The following is an 18,883-nucleotide window of genomic DNA, read 5'->3' as shown; positions in this document are numbered from 1 at the left end:
GCAATGCCAAAGCCAGGAGCCAGGAGCTTCCTCTAGGTCTCCCACTTGGGTGCAGAGGCCTGGGGGCTTGGGCCATTTTCCACTGCTTTCCGAGGTCATTAGCAGAGAACTAGATAGTAAGTGGAGCATCTGGAACCCAAACTGGCACCTGTATGGGATGCTGACACTGCAGGCCATGGCTTAACCCACTATGCCACAGCACTGGCCCCAACAACATTTTTGAGAAAATGATAGTGAATAATATAAATGTTTGTGCTTAAGTAATTCCCTCCCAACATTTTGCAGGTGCCAGGGGAGAGACAAGGACCATCGTGCCCTCATAATTACTCTTCTCATCCTATTTTTCAGTAATTCATCCAGCTGGTATACTGCCAGTGCCTACTAAGTGTCAGGCATTATGCTGTCAGCAGGTGATGCGAAAGAGAACAAGCAGATCTAGTTTGTGCTCCCTGGGCACTTTCAGTATAGTGGAGATAACTAGTAAAACTCTTGCACAAGTATTTTGTTACCAAAAAAGAACAGAATACATGCCATAATAACAAAGGAACCCAAGCTGGCCTGAAGGCGGCAAAGTCTTCCCTGAGGAAGTGATTCATTGAGTTGAAACTAAAGGAGGCAAAGAGGCCACGGGGAGGGACACCTTGATGTGGACCCTGGAGTTTTCAAGAAACCGGAGCCCTTTGGTGTCTCAGGAGGGTGAGGCTGTTCTGAGAAGAGCTGGAGACAAGGGTGAGACCAGCAGGATCTCATAGACTGAGTTCACTGAAGGGTTGTGAAAGGAGATGGGGTGCAAGGAGGAGAGCATGATAAGAGAGCACTGTTATGAGCTCTGTCTGCTTGCTGTGTGACAAGCGACTGGAGGATTGTTCCTGGAGGTGAGGACATCGGATTCTTGCCCCCCACTTCACTAGATGCAAGATGCAGGAGGCAAGGTATGGACTGACGTCATCTAGTTCTTGATTTCCTAATCATGCTAATTATATTTGCAATATCCAGTGTGCAAGGGGTTTATGAGATTCAAATAAAATGATGAATAGAAAAATGTTTAGAAGAAACTCAAAGGAAACACAGATAGACAAATTAATTTATAACAGCAAAGCTTCTGTGATAATAATTACAACAAAAGCAGCTACCAGTATTCTTATTTTGGGGCCAGCACTGTGGCATAGTGGGTAAAGCCTCTGCCTATGGCACAGGTATCCCATATGGGCACCAGTTCTAGTCCTGGCTGCTCCTCTCACTATCCAGCTCTCTGCAATGGCCTGGGAAAGCAGTAGAAGATGGCCCAAGTCCTTGGGCCCCTGCACCCTCGTGGGAGACCCGGAAGAGGCTCCTGGCTTCGGATCAGTGCAGCTCCAGCCATTGCGGCCATCTGGGGAGTGAACCAGCAGTTAGAAAACCTCTCTCGCTCTCTCTGCCTCTACCTGTCTGTAATTCTGCCTTTCAAATAAATAACTAAATCTTTAAAAAATAAATAAATAAATTCATATTTGGCACTCAGTCCTCATAGTAACCATATGGGACAGGTATTTTTGGCCCCAATTTAGAGCTGAGCAAACAGATTTAGGAGGCTACGCGATTTCCCCAAGGTCATAGTTGCTTAGTATTTGAACCCAAGTTTACACCTAGGTGTGCCTGACTCCAAAACCTCATCTTTTTTTTTTTTTTTTCAAAACCTCATCTTAAATGACTTTTCTCACATCCTCAAAATTTTTCCTCTTCATTTATCACATTTATTGTGGTAACCACAGAAAACATGAAGTACTTAAAATAAAACAGTAACTCATTTTGCCCATACATCCTGTTTATGAACATGCCATAGCAGGACAACTGGAATGATAGCAGATAAGGGCCAAATGTCAACAAGTAAGCAAAACAAGCCTTTTCCCTAGACTTGGAGGAGACTGAGTTATTCTTTAGCAGTGAAGCATCTGGTTGTGATTATTCTCTGTTTTATTTAAATGGCACCCAAAAAGTTTGATTAAATAGAATTTTTTTACTTGACTCTTTTGGCAACATGCTCTCATACAGATAAGCAGAACAGGACAGACATGTGTATGTATGTCTTTCTCTTATCTGCCCAAGAATGCTTTCTGCAGAGGAGATGGTTTGACTTGTTGTTATATGTGAGTTTAACACAGTGCATCTCAGGACAACACCTGAGAAACTGGGAGGTAGAGGTGGCTATTGGAACCTGAGGCTGAGAGGAGCTCCCAGAAATCACAACAGTTCATGCAGGGGTCATGAAACCTTGTCCAGGTCCCGGGGGACAAGAGGCCCAGCTGGCATCCAGTTGGTTCAAATAAGGATATAATTCACACTAGTAGGATATGTGAGGGTGTTCTGTGGGGGAGGGGAAGTTTAATCCAAATGTTGGAGGAAATGGTGTTTTAGGATGGGTTGCAGAATAGCAGGTGGGCAATGGGGAAAGGCCCAGCATGCATGAGAACATGAGCAGACGCCACACACACTGTGTGTCCACAGTGGAATTAGGCCTAGTTTCTGAGATTTGGACTATTCATGAGTTTAAATTTATAGCAAACGGGTCAAATATCAGAAATTCTAAGTTGTCATATGTTCCTATGTCCTCACTTCAGACTAAGCCAGTTTTGATGAAAAAAAATTGTATAATGTGGTGTGTTGATAAAAGAGCAAACAGACCTCTTTTAATAACATGAGATTTAGGAATTAAGCACAGCAGGCAGAAGATCCTGTAGGAATTTCAAGTGATATTTTACAATGGTTTGGTAAAAGATGTTTTAAGCCTTGGTTTACATAGCATGCTACTTTATATAGTGTTCTTTATTCTTGGGATCCCTGCAAGAGGAGATATTGTGTTGATACAGATGATCATCTCTGCTTCTTTCTTATCTGCCAGGTGGGAAGGGAATAAACAAAAATAATATTTAGCTCATATAAGTGGGAAAGATGTTTTATAAGAGTAAAGGCTAACATAAAAAACAAATGTGAAGTGGTGAATAACTTGAGTAGAACTACCCTATATTATGGATCTCCTGAAAGATCAATATAAGTTGGAAATACATGTAAATGTTTTATCTGAACTTTCAAAGAATTACTAATTTATGGCATTTTCAAAGAGATGCCTATTATATTTTATTAAGTATCCAAGGATCCTATATTCATTTATCACACTCTTTTTTATTTAAATAAAGATTTATTTATTTGGAAGGCAGAGTGATGCAGAAGGAAAGAGAGATCCATCTTCATCTGCTGGTTCACTCCCGAAATGCCAACAACTGTTGGAGCTGGGCCAGGCCAAGGGCAGGAGAGACAGGAACTCCACCCAGGTCTCCCTTGTGTGTGGCAGGAACTCACGTGTTTGGGTCATCATCCACTGCTTTTGCAAGCTTGTGAGCAGGGGGCCATATCAGAAGCATGGGAGAGCACTCTGAAATGGGATGTGGTCGTCAGAAGTTGTGGCTTAACCCACTGTGCCCCAACACCTGTTCCCATTTATCATACTCTTATTTTAACCATATAAATGGTGGCTTTATTTGTTATGCATTTAGAGGCATATGCCAAAGACTTTGGGCATTTAAAAGCTACACAGAGGCAGAGTTCTTGCTCTTGGGTTGTCTAATGGTTGGAGGGAACCAGGTATCTAAAATGATTAGAGGACAAAAGCAATACAATGGCATTGTTTCATTGAGGAAGAAATGCCAGGCATAGAGAAAAAGCACAATGTTTCTGTTGCTATTTTAAAGAAAACTGCCTCCTAAAGAGTGTGGATTCTACTGAATGGAAAACCCCTTTAGTAAGCACTATGAAGAGACTGCCCATGTGACTCTGAGGGCAAAAGCTGGGAAGAGCTGCGTTGCCAGCTCAATAGAGGAAAATAATTTTAAGTTCTTGGTTCAATCCAGGGTGGGCATAGAGAACAGGAGAGCAGAGAGGAGCTGGGGGATAAAGGGGCACTAGTGTGAGGCCAAGAAAGGCCACAGTGGTGTTCACCGTGCACCCTCGTGACTCAAACCCCACTCTTGGACCCTTCCCAGCATGCTATCTATAGCACTCTCCACAGTTTTCAAGAATACTTTGTACAGAGGATGAGTTGTTTCTATTGTTGCCTGTGTGTGACTACCAGGAAGGAGTTGAGTTTCACATGATGGATCTCAAAGACAGCACCTGGGGAAGCGGGAGGCAGAGGAGGCTATTGGAATCTGAGGCTCGAGAAGCTCCCAGAAATCATAAAGGATCGTGGGTCATAAAGTTTCATGCAGGTCCCATGGTAAAGGAGGCCCTGTTGGAAACAAGTTTGTACAAATAAGGAGAGAGATAATTCATACTAATAGGATATGTGAGAGCGTTTTGTGGGGAGGGGGAATTTTAAAGCAAAAGTATAGGAAATGGTATTTTAGGGTTGATTGCAGAATAGTAGGTGGGCAGCAGGGAGAGGTCTAGCTGCCTGAGAGCACTAGCAGATGCCATGCTCACACCATGTACAATGAGAACACCTCAGCTGCAGCTGCAGGGTCACTGTGCTTTTCTGTCCCTGCCCAGCCCTGGTTGTGCACGGCCCAATGAGTCTAACTGAGGAGAGAGAAAATGATCCAGATTCTGGCAAGAAATCTCATCTCCACTACAGGGAGGTACAGTGGCTGCCACCAGCTAGTTCTCCGAGGGTGAGGGTCTTCCTTGGACCCCTCCTAATCCCTCTCTCTGCCTCCTTCCCTGTCCATTAGAAGAGCACGGAGTGGATGGCAGCCATGTTGTCCCCGAGCGCTAGTGTCATGGGCTTCTGCATCACTCACATGTGGGGACACTCACTCCTGGGTGTCGGGTTAAAATGCAGCCTTCCTGGAGTCCAGTGGCCTCCCCAGTGATTTTATTTGTGGCAGGTGGTGTGGTGTGGGGGTTAAGAGGAAGGGGAGGGCTGCAGTGATACCCAAGTACCTTTATAGGTCAGTTATTGAAAGGGTGTCCTTGACTTCGGGGGTCTCCAGCCGAGCACGAGTGTGTGAGTACAGATATGCACATGTGATTTTCTGAGGAGCTCACCCGAGGGATCTATGACTCAAAAACAGTTATCAAATTTATATCAATATTATGTGTGAGTTATGTTTTAAGGTATTAGGACAGTTAACATGGGAAGCAGGCTACACAGCATACTCAGAGAGTGACAAATGCCCTAAATAGCACTCCGGCCTCAGAATCAGCCCTTAAGGCATTCAGATTTGGCTAAAAAGCCCATGAAAGCATTTCAGGCATGGAAAGCCAAGACACTGTGGCAAAAAATGGCCTACATGAAAGAAGATCTCTGTGAGTGAGATCCCAGTGGAAAGAAAAGACCATCAAAGACAGAGGTACTTTTCTCAGAAGGGAGGAGAGACCTTCCACTTTGCTCATGGCCCTGTCTAAATAATGATGGAGTTTGTGGACCCAAAAGGCTTCCATAGCCTTGGCAGCTCATGACAAGAGCCTCAGGTGATCACTGACATCATAAATAACAGTGTTAATTGTTAAATCAATAGCAAGAGTCACTGTACTTGCTCCACATGTAGGACTTCTGTCATAATGAGTTACACTACAAGAATTAATGGTAAAACTTGTCTTCAAACAGTACTTTATACTTTGTGAGTCTGTGTGGGTGTAAACTGTTGAAATCTTTACTTAGTATAGAGTTAATCTTCTGTATATAATTAAAAATGAATCTTAATGAAGAATGAGATGGGAGACAGAGTAGGAAGTGGGAAGGAGTGGGCATGGGAGGGTGGGTATGGGAGGAAGAACCCCTATATTCCAAAAGCTGGACCTGTGAAATTTATATTTATTAAATAAAAGCTTTCTTAAAAAAAAAAAAGGAACTTCATGGTTAAACAAGAAAAAACAAGTGTATGTTAAACCAGTCTCCACTATGGGCTTTCCAGCTACTTTTCCTTTTTCCAAATATAATGTGAAGAGTGCTCTTCTCAGACATCCCCCAGGCCTCTGATAGGTCATTTTGCTTTACCCTGCCTGCTAACCACAACACAGGCCCTGTCACAGCATTTAAATCTGGCCTCAAAATTCTCTAGATCCAAAATCACTTCCTTTTCTATTTCCACCAAGATTCCCTGAAGGCAAATTTTTTTAATTGTTAAATTTGCATGTTAACACCAAAGCATGTTTAAGCTCCTCCCCTTCCAAAAGGCATGCACTGTCTCCTGAGTCATGGGCCTTGTAGAAGAAGAAATCTTTGTATTCCCTCGCACCTTTTCCATTCTTGCCACTTTTGGAGAACTCCTTCTCCCATGGATCCTGCTCCATGCTAGTGGCCTGGGACTTAAGGGAGGGCTTTGGGCCACGATGGTGGGAAGCAGAGCAGTTTGGCTTCTTGTGTTGCTCCCCCTCTTCGTGGAGGAACGACACAGGACCCTGCGCTGTTCTTTCGTCTGCTCGGCCCTTCCCGGGTTTGCTGCTGGTTCTTCCCGGGTTGGCTACCGTCCCTTCCACCTCCGTGGAAGGGCGGTTCCCCCTGCCACATTCCCCACTTCCGCGGGGGAGCAGCACACCGCCGGCTGGCTCTCTCGGGGGCTGCACAGGTGTTCCTTCAGATAGATGTTCCTCTTAGATGTTCCTCGTGCATGTTGTCTCTCTCCTCCTTTATAGTCCTCTTCCACCAATCCCAACTCTGCTACCCACACGCCGAGTACGCTGCTCTCCTCCAATCAGGAGCAGGTCCCACAGTTTATTGGTTGAACTGGAGGCAGCTGTGTAGAAGCTGTTTCCCTTCTCAGCGCCATATTGTGGGAAAGCAGATGCATAGAATAAGTCTTAATTCCAGTAACTTAGTCTAGTCCGAGTTGCTCCCAGTTGCTCCCCACGTCTTGCAGTGCCCAGGGTAATCTCCACTTGGCACCTCTTGTGGGTATATGCTTGAGCCGCATTATCTAATGGTCCCCTTCTGTCCACTTAGCCTGGACAGAGGCCAAGGTCTTCAGAAGAAACTGAGGATAAAACTAAAATTTTGGTTTTGTTAAATATTTTTTGACAGAGTATATGGATATGAGAAAGATGGATATAGTGGTAGAGGAAATCCTGGCTAAATACAAAATCTGGAATTTAGATTTGTCTGATGAAACAGATGGGTTGGGGATCTCTACCCATCTCAATGAAAGAGTGATACAGACAAACTTGACACAGCAAAAAAATTTGAATGGCAGGAGTTGAAGAATGTATTTCTCTGATTTTTCCACCAGAGAGGGTATATTAGCTTTTTATTATCACAACAAATACCTGAGAGAAGCTACTTATGAAGGAAGAGTGTTTATTTTGATTCAGAGTTTTGGAGATCCAGTCCAAGATGTCACTGGTCTGGCATCTGATGGGGTGGTGGATGGTGCACCTACCAGAGGGGAAGGGGCACATGGTGACCAGGAAGAAGAGGGACAAGGGATGTGCTTGTCCTATGTCCATGTTTTCTCTCCTTATAATGCCATCATTATTTGGGCCGGTGCCACGGCTCACTTGGCTTATCCTCTGGCTGCGGCGCCATTACCCAGGGTTCTAGTCCTGGTCGGGGCGCCAGGTTCTGTCCTGGTTGCTCCTCTTCCAGTCCAGCTCTCTGCTGTGGCCCGGGAAGGCAGTGGAGGATGGCCCAAGTGCTTGAGCCCTGCACCCTCATGGGAGACCAGGAGGAGGCACCTGGCTCCTGGCTTCGGATCGGCGTAGCACACCAGCCATAGCAGCCATTTGTGGGGTGAACCAACAGAAGGAAGACCTTTCTCTCTCTCTCTCTCTCTCTCTCTCTCTCTCTCTCTCTCACTGTCTGCCTGTCCAAAAAAAAAAAAAAAAAAAAAAAAAGCCATCATTATTTGATCAAGGTAGCTATATACTAGCAACCTAATCCAATCCAGTTACTTCCCAAAGGCCTGACCTTCACGCTACCAACACTAGACCAAGCCTCTACCCTGTTTAGTACCATTAGCTTTTGACTTCAGGATTTAAGCATCTGTATGAGTTGGGGAACCACATATTGTTCAAACCATAGCAGAGAATCTCTACAATGGTCTGTCTGACCAACATCCAAGAATCCCAGAGAAGAGAGTCGTTGGTCCAGCTTAGATAAGAGCCATCTTTAAACCAATCAGCTCTGCTCAGGATGTAGAACTGTGTAAGAAAATACTGACTCCCGAGATGCCCATGCTGGGGGATGCTGAAGAAGAGGAGGGAGTGCTGTAAGACGAGCTCATAGCTGTTTCCCACACCCAGCCCTTAGCAGAAGCCATGCCCGGATTTGAAGGTTAGCTGACATTGCCATTCCAGTGTGCTGATTTCACCCTGAGAACATTCTTTAGTAAGTAACAAAGAGGCTGAGTACTAAAAACACTATTTAGAGAAAGGCAGTAGGGTTCTAAGTTATGATAGAAGCTCTGTATCAAATTTTACTTCTCCTTGTAACTACATTCAAGGAAGTTGTACAAAAGACATAAACATACCAGAACGGCAAAATAGTAGAGATGATGAGAGCAACAAAATTTTGGAAACTGGAAAACAGATGGACAAGCCAGAAACACTGAATTCTGAGCTGACGTCAAACCACAGAATCCTCAAGAAGTTTAGGAATTGGCAGCATGAGGCACACATGGGAGTGGGGTAAAGGAGAGAGCCTTAAGGAAGGAAAAGATGCCTGCCGAGTGAGGAGATGCCCAGCTGCCTCTTCCCTCTTCCTGACACAGGTGACTGTGCCCTCCCTGTACCGACAGAAGTCTGACAGGCTTGTGTCTGCAGGCATGGTTGACAGCAGAGCCTCGGACTGAGGGGAAAAGTGAGATCAAATGTTTGGACTCCCCAGACATGTCCCCTCATTTTGTCCTCAGTCATGTCCTCATCTATTGGGCAGGAGGCCAGAACATTCTCTGGGGAATCTGGCCATAATAAGAGAAAAAATGTAAAGACACTGATTTCAGGGGTCCCCTAAGAAACAATACACCTGGAATGCCCTGCAATGAAAAGGTAGCAGGTTCTGTTTGTTTGGTGAGTACTTTTTTTTTTCTTTTCTTTTATTTGACAGGTAGAGTTATAGACAGTGAGAGAGAGACAGAGAGAAAGGTCTTCCTTCTGTTGGTTCACTCACCAAATGGCTGCCATGGCCGGGCTGTGCCGATCCGAAGCCAGGAGCCAAGTGCTTCTTCCTGGGCTCCCATGAGGGTGCAGGGCCCAAGCACTTGGGCCATCCTCCACTGCCCTCCCAGGCCACAGCAGAGAGCTGGACTGGAAGAGGAGCAGCCGGGACTAGAACCCGGCGCCCATATGGGATGCTGGTGCCACAGATGGAGGATTAACCAAGTGAGCCATGGTGCCAGCCCCTTGGTGAGTACTTTTAATCATTGTCAATTAAGGACAGAAAACTAAGCACTACCAGATACTGGAGGATAATCCATCAACAAAAAGAACAGAGACCCAAATAAATGCAAGAAAAAGCAATGTGGAAAAATAGAAATTAGGCAGGGAGGAGAAAACCACCGACAAAGTAACAACCCTGCCCCCAACATTTCCTATATCTTTAGGTAATAGACAATACTCTCCAAGTGAACCAAGAATAAGATGTTATAATGGATTGATCAGAATTTGGCTCCCCAAACTCTTGCAGATGTTTAACTGCCAAAGTCTTATGTTAATGGCTAGTTATTTAATGATAAAGGCTAATGCATTAAGGGTGGAAACTTAGACTCTGAATCTCCAACACTGGGAGCTGAGATAAACCTCCTTCCTTCCTAAGTGGCTGCTCTCGGCTGTTTCAGTTACAGTCGTGAACAGCTGACTAACACAGATATTATATAAAGAATTTCAGTTAGGGAAGAAGATAGTTCTTAGACACTGAAAACATGATCATGCAAGAAGAAATAACAAAAAATAGAAGGAATTGAATGTAGGATTAAAGCTTTTCTCAGAAACTAGAACCAAGAATAGACAAAGAGGAGAAAAGGGTAAGGAAGTGAGAAGTCTGCTCTAGATGGTTCACTGTCCAAATTACAAAGGCTCCAGAATTATGTAAGTGGAACAGAGAAAATCATCAATGAAATAATTCAAGAAATGTTCTCAGAACTGAAGGATGTGAATTACCAAATAAAATGAGCCTGTAAGTCCCAAGTATAATGCATAGAAGTAGACTTCAGGAAGACACATTGTAAATTTTCAAAATTCTAGGGCAAAGAGAAATTTTTGTAAGCTTCTAGAAAGGCACAGACAGGTCACACACAGAACATTAAGCATCTGAGTAACAGACTCTCCACAGTACACTGTAGATAAGAAGGCAAAGGGGAAATAACTTTAAAGTTCTGAAGGAAAACTATTTCCAATCTTGAACTTTATACCAGGCCAATCCATCAACCAAGTAGGGCAACTGTATTATATAATTCCAGTACAACTACAGTTTTGAATTGAAATATTCAAACATGAAGTTATACAATAAAGTGGCTTCATTCAGCATGAGGCCAGAATAAAGACATTTTCACATTCTCAAGTCTCAAAAACACTTATTTCCTGTGCACTTGTTCTCAAAAGAATACTGAGCGGCCGGCGCCGCGGCTCAGTAGGCTAATCCTCCGCCTTGCGGCGCCGGCACACCGGGTTCTAGTCCCGGTCGGGGCGCCGGATTCTGTCCCGGTTGCCCCTCTTCCAGGCCAGCTCTCTGCTGTGGCCGGGAGTGCAGTGGAGGATGGCCCAAGTCCTTGGGCCCTGCACCCGCATGGGAGACCAGGAGAAGCACCTGGCTCCTGGCTCCTGGCTCCTGGCTCCTGGCTCCTGGCTCCTGGCTTTGGATCAGCGCGGTGCGCCGGCCACCGCGCGTCAGCCGCGGTGGCCATTGGACGGTGAGCCAACGGCAAAAGGAAGACCTTTCTCTCTGTCTCTCTCTCACTATCCACTCTGCCTGTCAAAAAAAAAAAAAAAAAAAAGAATACTGAGCAATGTTTTCCACTAAAACAAAGGAGTAAACTTGGTATGAGGAAGATGTGGGCTATAGGTGGATCTGGGTTTGTGAACGTTGTCCTGTAGTCTCACAGGACATGAGAGGACATTTAGTTTAATGCTTCACTGTTGCCATTACAAAATTCCCACTTTTAAACCAAGAACTCTGCATTTTCACTTTGTACTTGGCCCCACAAATTATACTGTCTAGTCCTGAATATAAGAAAAAAAACACAGGAGAAAGGCAAAAGAGATCTCCATAAGGACAATTAAAGGGAGATTCCAGGACAAATACCAATAGACATAGAGATAAACTATCCCAAAGAGGACCATAAGACCTGGAGACAGAATGCCTAAGTCAATCTGTCCAGATTTTTATCTGTGTCATGATCATTTGTTGAAAAAGATTCCGCTCTCTGCACATGCCCTGCTGCTTAGAGCAGAAAAGGACACTCATTTCATCTCACTGTACTTTCTGCTTAAGCCTGCGCCTGAGAGCAGGAGGTAAGGTAGAAAATAGAATGCACCCCACATCTTCTGACCATACGTCTGCCCGCCTTTGATGCCAGGCCCACCTGCCAGGTTCTCTGGCTGTGAAGAGCCCTGTTTCCCAGGATTGGGCTGTGACCTGGCCCACTGACTTCCCCACACAGGGCTCTGGTAAAGTTTCAAAGAAGCTGATGTCAAGTTATGTTCTGTTGTGTTCATCCCTGAAATTTCAACTGATAATGTAACTTTGCTCTTTATGCAGTTACCATATTCTCAAAGTGAAAGAATATACTGTTTAGGTATATAAACACAGTGGTAAAACCATAAAGAAAGGTAGGGACAAGCACCAAAGTGAATTAGTGTGGCCACTGAGAGGGACAAGCAGAGGAGGCCATGGGAGGTGGGGCAGGGCAAGCAGAGGAGGACACACCTGGGGCAGGCACATGAGGCTTGCAAGGTTTAGTTAATATTTTATTTTTAAACTAGGCAATTGAAAGATTATGGATATTGGTTTTCATTATTCTTAAGATGTGCTTACATTTCAATAAACTCTTCTGAATGCTGTTTTAAAAAAAAAAATATCCTTGCCATTATCAGGGGATAAATTTAGTAAATGGTCACATTTGGCCCTTGAGCCATATCCATCCACAAAGTCAATTCATCATAGACTGTTGAGTCAAAGACCTTAGAGTACCCAGTCCAGCCCTGTTTTTTTTATTTGTATCCATTATTACTATAACCTTTTTTGCTATATCCTCTTTTCATATAAGTTTATAAGTTTGTATTGTTTTAGGTACTGGGTGAGTTGTTAGACTCTCCTTGTTTCTTGATGATGTTTCTGCTGCTGTTTTTTCTTTTCAGTCTGGATCCTTTATCTCTTTGAAGGGCATGCTCAAAGATTTTCTTCATTGGCTTTGATAATTTCATTCTTTTCCAATATTTGGGATGAGGTGGTGGATGGGGAGACTGAAGGAAAAACTCTGTCTTTTGTCATCAGATTTCTGCTGCCTTTAGTTCTCTCCCAGAATGTACCAATGAGGGGTTACTCAGTTTAGTACAAGAAGCATGGGGACCTGAAGCCCGTTGGTCAGATTGAATCAAGCACTTCCTGATGTACTTCTCAGGTGAGCCACTGACTCAGTGAGCAGCATCCTGGAAGAAACCCGAGTTGTCATTAGTCATAATTATTCTTCACCTTTCCTGGAATGCTTTGAAGGCACCAGGCATCAGCAATATGTCATCAAAAGCTTCTTTGTCTGCAGTTTTCTGTGACTGCATGGAGTTTGTTACAGCAGAGAGAGTTTTTCTTCCTCAGATGATGGCTTCCCTTCTATAAAAGATATCCACTACTTAGGCTGCCTGCAGAAAGAAAGTTGGCACAGGTTCTAAAGAGACAGTCATTCCTAGGTGTTTTTGAACAAGTGACCTCCTCTTGACAGCCCTAGAATTTTATAATTGCAGAAGTTGGGTAACTTGTCAGCTGGTCATTTGAAACCAATAAGCTCAAAATATAATCTACTTTTACTCGAATTTTGACTATATAGACAAGATCTATAACCCTGAAATGGTGTCTTAAGAGTTGACTCTACGGGGGTGGAGGGGGGTGGGCAGTGCGGCACTGTGGCGCAGCCAGTTAAAGCCCTGGCCTCTAGTGCTGGCATCCCATATGGGTGCCAGTTCTAGTTCTGGTTGCTCCTCTTTCGATCTAGCTCTCTGCTATGGCCTGGGAAGGCAATATAGGATGGCCCGATTCCTTGGGTCCCTGCACCTGTGTGGGAGACCTAGGGGAAGCTTTTGGCTCTTGGTGTCAGACCAGCGCAGCCATCTGGGGAATGATGGAGACCTCTCTGTCTCTACTTCTCTTTGTAACTCTGTCTTTCAAATAAATAAAATAAATCTTTAAAAAAAAATAAAAAAGAGTTGACTGTGCTATGGAATCACATCCAGATGAGATTTCACTGTACACGAAGGAATGGAAATCTAAGTCAGAACCTATCTGTTAGCTTGTTAGTTGTCATCACAGGATAATGGGTCTACTCTCCAGATGCCTGCAACAGTCAGGGCTGGGTCAGGCTAAAGTCAGGAGCCAGGAATTCCATCCAGTTCTTCCATGTGAGCAGCAGTGCTTCCCAGGGCCTGCATTAGTAGGAAGTGGGAATTGTGAGCAAAGCTGGGATTCAAATCCAGATATCCTGATACAGGACATGGGCACTCAACAAAGGTCTTAACTGCTAGGCCAAATGCCCACTTCTGGTCATTTTTAACATATGCTCCAAATGTGGAGGAGAAGGCGAGTACTCAGAAAAAGTAGACTCTCAATGCATTCAGTTAGTGTCCACCAGCTAGAGGCATGTTTTATTTTGGAAGTCTCTGAGAGTCAGTCTCTCCCCTGTGCTAGTTCTCAATAATGGCTTCTGTGTTTAGGACGTACCTTATTTTAAGATTAAAATATGCGGAACCTATTGGAAGACTTAGGACTTACGGCTTTTTCTCTACATAATTTTCAACAAGACCTACCTCTGGAAATGAGACACCTCAGTTGTGAGAGTGATTATCAGACATATAAAATGTTAAAGTTGTTTTTCCTCATCTCAGTTGAGACCTCCTAGAATACTCAGGTGGCACTGGAGTTCTTCCAAATGAATCCCCCAGTGTTAGTCATTAGGGTTGTTCTAAATATTCCCATGTTTTCCTCCTCTGGATATTTTGTAAAATAGCACTTCTCTGCCTCCTTTATAGTTACATGTGGGCTTATGACTTAATTTGGCCAAACACCATGACTTTGCTGTTTTCAAGGCAATGCAAACGGAAGTGACATACGAGACTTTCAGGCAGAGGCTTTAATTTTCAGGACCAGTTCAAGATTTTCCATATTTTCTTCTTGCTAAGGTAATTGACAATGCACATATCAAGATATACCAGATCAGCCTGAATTCCTCTACTTATCCATGCTGGACATTTAGCATGTACTAGCAATGAAGTTTTGTTGGGTTGAGCTGTTGAGACTGGGTCTGTTTGTTGCTGGTTCATTCTGACTACCACACCCTCAAATGCAGCTATCCATATCATAAGGATATCCCCTCCAATATGCCCAATCATATGTACCAGTCCTACTCGAAGCTGGTTTCACAGGACCAATTGCCTGGTGTACACCAGCTTGACAGTAATTGTGACACTTGAATTCATCTACATGGCCTCTTATTGCAAAGCCATAGGAATTACAGGGGCATAGATATATTTTTTAAAGATTTATTTACTTATTTGAAAATCAAAGTAGCACAGAGGTAGAGTCAGAGGCTGAGGGGAGAGGGTCTCCCATCGCTGGTTTAATCCCCAAATGACAGGAACCAAGAGATCCCTCTGGGTCTCTCACCTGGGTGCAGGGGCCCAAGGACTTGGGCCATCTTCCACTGCTTTCCCAGGCCACAGCAGAGAGCTGGATCGTAAGTGGAGCAGCCAGGTCTCGAACTGGCGCCCATATGGGATGCTGGCATTGTAGGCAGCAGCTTTATCTGCTATGCCACAGTGCCAGCCCCTGACCATAGGTATTTTAAACTGGAAAATCTTTGGATGTGAAGGATTAAAGATTACAGGATAGCTTACATTTGAAATAAATATTTAGACGCTCCTCATAGCTGTCACTTTCCAAAAGGATAGACTGATTTACTATGCTTACCACAGACTGCCTGTCACAGACTCTGCCTTGTTAGAGATTAGATGAAGATGAAGTGCTAAATAGAGAGCAAGGAAGAGCATGAGACACTGCTGTACTTCAGTACTAACAAAGCCTGCTTGTCTAGCTCCAGCAGCTGTAACATCCTGCACAGGCCCCAGGCTAATGAGTCCTGCTTTAACTCACTTCTAACAAGCCTTGCCTAAAGATGTACTCAGGTCAGATCATGAATCAGGAAAATCTGATGACTTATTAAAAGACCAACTTTAACTCCAGTCATTAAAAATAAGAGAATTAAGGTGATATATAGAATATTAAGGCAATTCTAAGAGTTCTTTCAATGCAGGTAGGACTTAGCATATGACCAAAGTGAATTTCTAAGAATCATAAGCAAAGATTTCACAGCACAAGCCAAGGTGTACCTTGAAGACAACAGACATAAATATGCATTTAAAACTGGCTGAGACAGTCCCAAAGGAACAAACACCATATGTTCTCCCTGATCTGTGATAACTAATAGACCACCTAAAAGGAAATCTGTAGAAGTAAAATTGACACTTTGAGAAGTGAGGACTTGAACAGTGTTTGTCTTGACTGTTGAGGAACAGTTTTTTTTTTCTTCTTAATGGAGAATGGGAGACGGAGGAGAAGGTGGGGTGGAGTGGGAGTGGAAAGGTGGGTATGGTGGGAAGAATCACTATATTCCTAAAGTTGTACTTATGAAATCTGTACTCATTAAATAAAAATTTTCTTTGGAAAAAAAAAAGAAAACTACAAAAGGAAAATCTCATCATCAAATTTACATTAAAATACAATTAAAATGCATGTTGACAAAAAAAATTGGCTGAGAGCAGCAAGACAGAAGGTCCTTGATTAATGCCTTAAACCTACAAGCTTGTTTTTAGATTTCTTCAACATTCTTCAATAGGCTTGTTCACCAACTTGGCTTTAATAAGCCCAAATTACGGCTTTGGAACGCCCCCAGAATGGCTTAGTATCTCCTTGTGCATGCTGTTCCTGACTCTGGTAATGTGTCCTGGAATCAATGGTGGGTCTGTCTGAGGCTCAGGGCTCCACCCAGCCCATAGCCTATATGCAAATGAGAAAAGAGGTTCCATCTTCCTTGCAGATACAGTCATGAACCAAGATTCTTGGCCTGGAGAGCAAAGCACATGGCAGGTTTCAGAGTCCACTCACCCTTTTGGCTGACCCTGATACACAGGGCCCTGTTCCCACCCCTGGACCCAAGAGCCCTGCCCATTTTCCTCCTAACCTAGAATTTCTTAACTATCTGGCCTGGGAAGACACAGTATACAAGTTTGGAACTTGATACACAATTCTCTAAACAAGCTTTAATGATTATAAAGGGAGAGATAATGATAAAAATATTATAATTAGTAATAATTAGTAATATTATTTTTAAAGATTTACTTTTATTTATTTGAAAGATTTACAGAGAGAAGCAGAGACAGAGAGAGCGGTCTTCCATCTGCTGGTTCACTCTCAAATTGGCTGCAATGGCCAGAGCTGCACTGATCAGAAGCCAGGAGCCAGGAGCTTCTTCTGGGTCTCCCACGTGGGTGCAGGGGCCCAAGGACTTGGACCATCCTCCACTGCTTTCCCAGAGCATAGCAGAGAGCTGGATCAGAAGTGGAGCAGCTGGAACTAGAACTGGCGCCCATGTGGGATGGGCTGTGCCACAGTGCCGGCCCCAGTAATAATTAGTAAAATTATTGTGATTATTATCATGTCAATTAGGTTTCCAGTATTTCCAGAAAAGCCAATTTAAGGAATAATGTTGCTGAGTTCTCATTAATACTGATTTAAGTCTTTTTTTGTGGGAACAAGGGAAGTGGGCTCACAACCAAAACAAGAGGAGAAGCTTAGGAGAAAGAGAAGGCAGATGTTAATGTCTTCCTGGTTAGGTCCTATGTTGGAATTAGTGATGCTTGATTTACAGACTTTTTCTGCTTCCTTTAAATACCTCTCCTAGGGTGTCTTCTGCCTTCATTGTTTTTCTACCCATGCTCACACACTACTGTCCTACTCCCAGAAGTGCACTATGCTCTACAACTATCTTACGGCTTCTGGTTTGTAAGAAGCAAAGCAACCTGGCTGAACCAAACCATATTAGGGTGAAAAGAATGATCGATGATCACAGGGCTTTACTGGAGGTTTTTCCTCGCCTCTTCTTTAATGTTTTAGTTGTTATTATTTGCTTCCAAGGGGCTGCTAACCAAACAGAAAGCTCCTCCCTGGCTGGATGTTTGCTCCTGGAAACCACTCCCCTGAGCTGTTCTTGTTTCTCATAATTTCTTCCCCTCTTTCTCTGAGGAGGCTCTGATGTTCCAGTTCTGATTTTTTCTGCGAAGATTCCTTTGCAGGAGAAGCAGAGATGCTGGTTGCGGATGATCCCAGGGCAGGGGGAATGGAATAGAGACCACCGCATGTTTTCAGCTGAGGGATACACGTATTCGATACAGGGCAAGTTGTGAGGCTGCTGTGGGTCTATATGTGGATATCATACATCCATGTCTGACAGCAGCACACACTTCATGTACTAGGAATCTCTGCAGCAAAGGGTGTTTTCTGCAGTAAATGAGACATGCCCAATTAGATCCGAGTCAAACATGAATCAGTGGAGAAAATGAGAGCTGTACAGTGTGCATAATAGTACTGTCAGGGAATTGCTTGACTGACGTTGAATTGCCTGATAGTTTACATTATGGGAAATTAGTTTTTTAATTAAATGACTTTGCCGTGAATAGCCTTATTCTATGGTGAGCACTGAGAGAGCTAATGGTGCCTCACTTTAAAACAAAGCATGATACAGGAAGAGAAAGTCGTCTTTTGATGGATTCCCATTATGCCTGAGTCATTATTACTGGAGACTGACAAAGACCCATTCTAGAATATTGATCCCAGAGTCTGTAGAAAGCACCAAAAATATGATCTTGAAATCTGAGACAAAAGTGCATAAACTTGCACTTCAGGACTTTAGTAGGAAATCATTCCAGTTACATATCAAAAGACTCCAGCTTCTTGCATCCACTTCATTTGCACAAATATAAAAGGAATGTGCTGGTCTTTTTATTTTTACTTAAAAAGAGGAATTGGAAGAACTTGTAGAGAATATTTGATATGACAAAGCTCAAGAACAGTCAGAGGAATTGTCCCTGTGGAATCGGGTCTAGCCTGGGGAAGGGCTTACTCAGCAGTGTCCTGCTGCCCTGGGTACTCCGTGCTCTCCAGAGAGACCAGTATCTGCGGGCTGCTCAGTGGGAGAGGTAAGAAACATCTTTGTTCCCTGCGCCTAAACAGAGCAGGCCAACAATGGCTATTTTGTTTTACTGCTTTGCCAAAGAACGAGGCTAAAGAATATGCTACTAATGATTAATTCTGGAGGAAAAACTCCATGGGACTAGAATTTTTTTCCAAGATTTAAAACAATAAATAATATTTTCAGCTAAGGTTAAAGTCTTTTTTAGGACAACTGATATAGGGCACTGTGGAGACAGCTTAACAGAATGTGCTATTAGTTCTCATCCTTTTCCAGGCCTCCTCATCATGGTAAATATCAAGGCCAATGCAAAACAAAGGCAGAGGCAGGGCAGAGTGGAAGTTGAATGGGTAGCCTGGGGTGGGGCACAGAAATGGCTGAGGGGTGGGGACACTGAGCTAATAGCTTAACCTCATGGGTTTCAGTCTCTTTGTCTCTGAACTAGGAGATGACCACTTCAGGAGGCCCAGCCTTCTCCGTGAGTCCCTCTCTGTTTAGCCACGTTGTTTTTCTGTTTCCTTTCCACACAT

The sequence above is a fragment of the Oryctolagus cuniculus genome, chromosome 2 (assembly GCF_964237555.1).
Source record: "Oryctolagus cuniculus chromosome 2, mOryCun1.1, whole genome shotgun sequence".
Taxonomy (NCBI): Eukaryota; Metazoa; Chordata; class Mammalia; order Lagomorpha; family Leporidae; genus Oryctolagus; species Oryctolagus cuniculus.
Note: the sequence above shows the minus strand (reverse complement) of the source record.